Source organism: Cavia porcellus, unplaced genomic scaffold, assembly GCF_034190915.1.
Source record: "Cavia porcellus strain 051 isolate PalLab524CR breed Dunkin Hartley unplaced genomic scaffold, mCavPor4.1 scaffold_5, whole genome shotgun sequence".
Classification (NCBI taxonomy): Eukaryota; Metazoa; Chordata; class Mammalia; order Rodentia; family Caviidae; genus Cavia; species Cavia porcellus.
The window spans coordinates 67225183-67228480 of NW_026947488.1; the positions used below are offsets into that span (position 1 = coordinate 67225183).

Consider the following 3298-nt stretch of genomic DNA (forward strand, 5'->3'; position numbering starts at 1 on the left):
TTGGGTCATATGTTGGAATAAGCAAATCTTAATACACTGATGCCTCGGTTCATGAACTTCATTCTTTTTGTTTGTTTGTCTGTTTTGAGTCAGGTTCTCACTATGTAGTTCAGGTTGGCCTTGAACTCACAGCGATCCTCTGCCTCAGCCTCCTGTGTGCTGAGATTACAGATGTGCACCACCACATTTGGCATTCGTGATTTAATTCCAGATTGTGGTCCCAAAGCGAATTGGATAAGAACTGAATCAGATTTCCCCATAAGGTCACCACTGACCTTAACCATCCAGTTTGACTCAGTTCTCAACCAATCTGCTTTGGGACCAGAATCATGGAAGGAATTAAGTTCATGAACTGAGGCATCCCTATGTTCTATTAAATTAAAATTCCAAATGCTAAGAGCAAACTATTAGAATAAAAAGGTTGCTTTCTGATGCTTAAAAGGATTTCATGCCAAAAGACCAACAATCTGGTTTAAAATAATAGACATTTTTCAAAAGATACACTGATGATCAGTAAGCTCACGAACCATTAGAGAGGTGCAAATTGAAACTAGAGCAAGGTACTGTATGACCATAAAAAGAAAGACAAAAGTGAAAAGAAAGTGTTAGTGAAGATAGAAACTGAAGCCTTCCTACGTCAGTGGAAATTAAGAATGGTGCCGCTGGCTGGAGATTTAGCTCAGTGGCACCAGCGCTTGCCTGCAAATTTGAGGTTGTGAGTTCAATTCCAGGTATTAAAAAAAAAAAAAGAGGGGGCTGGAGGTTTAGCTCAGTGGCATAAGCACCTGCCTTGCAAGCAGGCAGTCGTGAGTTCGATCCCCGGTTCCGATAAAAAGGAAAAAGACAATAAATAAATAAATAAATAAATAAATAAATAAAGGGTTGGGAATATAGCTCAGCGCAAAAGCCCTGGGTTCAATCTCCAATAATGAAAAAAAAGTCCAATTATTTAGCATAAAAGATTCAAAATTTAAATTTTCAAAAGCTTTTGTGCCCTTTTTCATAAAGGAGAATTCATACTAATGTTTGTTATATAAAAATTAGAAAATTATAATTACTCTTTTTCAGTTCTATAAAAATTACAAAATTATAATTACTCCTTTTTTTTTTGGTACCAGGGATTGAACTCATGACCTTACCCTTGCCAGGCAGGAGCTTACACCGCTGAGCTGAATCCCTGGCCCTAGAATTATTCTTGATACTTCCTGTGATCTCTTTGTTATGGAAAAAGTATAGATTATGAGGTTTAATTATCAAAAGCAGATATGAATAAGGAAATGCTGTTGAAAATAAAATTTTCTATGACTATAAGTGATTATATTTCATTAATTCTATTTAATGGTTTTATGTCATCCTAATAACCACTCAGTAAGTAACTTTATTAGAATGGTAATAGATTAAACTTAGTTGTAAAATAAAAATCATGCTATTTTATATGAAAGCAAAAAACACAAAGACCTGAGCTCCACAGGCTACTTCACAAGAGAGATCCAGGGAATCTAGAGGGACGGGAAGCGGGTTTGCGGTTTCTAGGGTCGTGAAGAAGAATGGGGCGGGAACACTTGAAGGGTTTAAATCTGGGGTGACAGATGTGCTGGGCCTCAATGGTGGTGATGGCTGTACTACATGGTGAGTGTACTCAATACCACTGAATTGATGGATGAGGCTTTTTTTGGTACCGGGGATCGAACTCATGACCTAACGCTAGGCAGGCAGGCGCTTATGCCGCTGAGCTAAATCCTTGACCCCAATACCATCACCATCGAATTGAACATTTTAAAATTGTTAACTGAGGCAGGAAGATCACTGTGAATTCAAGGATAGCTTGAATTACATAGCAAGAACATGTCTCAATATATATATATATATGTATATATATATTATATATATTTTGTCTTTTGGAGACAGAGTTTCACTGCAGTTTAGGCTGGCCTTGAACTCGCTTCATAACTTAGGATGGCCTCAAACTCTCAGCAATCCTTCTGCCTCAGCCTCCCGAGTGCTAGGATTACAGGTGTGCACTACCACGACCAGCTAAAACATTTGTTAAATGGTACTTTCATGTGTATTTCACTATACCAAGAAGTAAAGACAAGTGGTGGCACATGCCTGTAAAAAAGACAAAAAAAAAAAAAAAAGGCCAAAGTAAAAGATAAAATAATTCCTCCTCCTCCTCCTCCTCCTCCTCCATCGTCCTCATCTTCGTCTTCTTCGTCTTCTTTTTTTTCCTTCTTCCTTACTGGAGATGGAACCCAGGGACTTCGCACTAAATTACATTTTACTTTGAGACAGCTTGGTACATTTCTAAATTGGCCAGGCTGGCCCCAAACTTGTGATCCTCTTGCCCCAGACTCCCAGAATGAGGGATTTACATCCATGTACTACTATGCCCAACAAGAAAGTCTCCAAAAAATGAAGGCATCCGTGTGCACGCTGCCTTGTTTGGCTACGACTGTGTCCTCAGAGGCTTGTGTAGGGGAAGCTGGTTCTTGCTGTGGCAGTTGGGAAATGGGGGACCTTTCAGATGAGAGACCTGGTACAAGCTGGCCTAGGAGGATGGCTGGGAACACTGCCCTTGGAAGGGAATTAGGGGGCTTTTTTGGGACCCTGAGTCAGCTCATTTGGGATCAAGTTGTCTGTCATAGAAGACCCCACCTCCAAGCCCGGTGTGGTGCCACATGCCTGTAATCCAAGTTACTCTGGAGGCTGAAGCAGGAGAATCAAAAATTCAAGGCCAACCCAAGAAGTTTAGCAAGACACTATTTTATAAAGACCTTTCTTTTACAAAATAAAAAGAGCTGGGGTTGTCATTCAGTGCTCCAGTTCAATCCCCAGTAGTGCAATAAATTAAAATTAAAATATAAACAACCCAAGTAGGTTTAGTTGTACTAATGCATTTTAAAAAAAGGAAAGAAACTATAATTTACAAACCAACAGAGTGTCCAGAGCAGAAGACTGACAAGATAGGTGTCAGCGGCAATGTGGAATAATCTGAATTCTTGTACTTTGTAGTGAAAATGCAAGATGGTGCAACTACTTTGGGAAATGTTTGACAGTTTCCTTTGAAAATAAATGCATACATATACCTATAAATGCCATTCCCACATATTTACTGAAGACAAAGGAAAACAAATGTCCACAAAAAGACTGGCACAAGAATATTCATAGCACTTGCATCTGTTTTTGTCCAACTTGTGGAGCAGAGCTTATGGACAGGCTTATGCAAAAGTTAAAGCCTCTTTTGCAAGCCAGAGCTTATTATTCAGTATGAGTTTTGATACAGAGAAGCAGGAATGCT

General features: G+C 39.2%; 1 non-coding gene across 1 annotated transcript; it reads left to right on the forward strand.

Annotated features, from left to right (window-relative positions):
* Positions 1 to 3166: 3166 nt before the first annotated feature.
* Positions 3167 to 3298, forward strand: LOC111753490 (small nucleolar RNA SNORA40). The gene has a single exon (XR_002788279.1). It is a non-coding gene; the product is annotated as a small nucleolar RNA SNORA40 (small nucleolar RNA).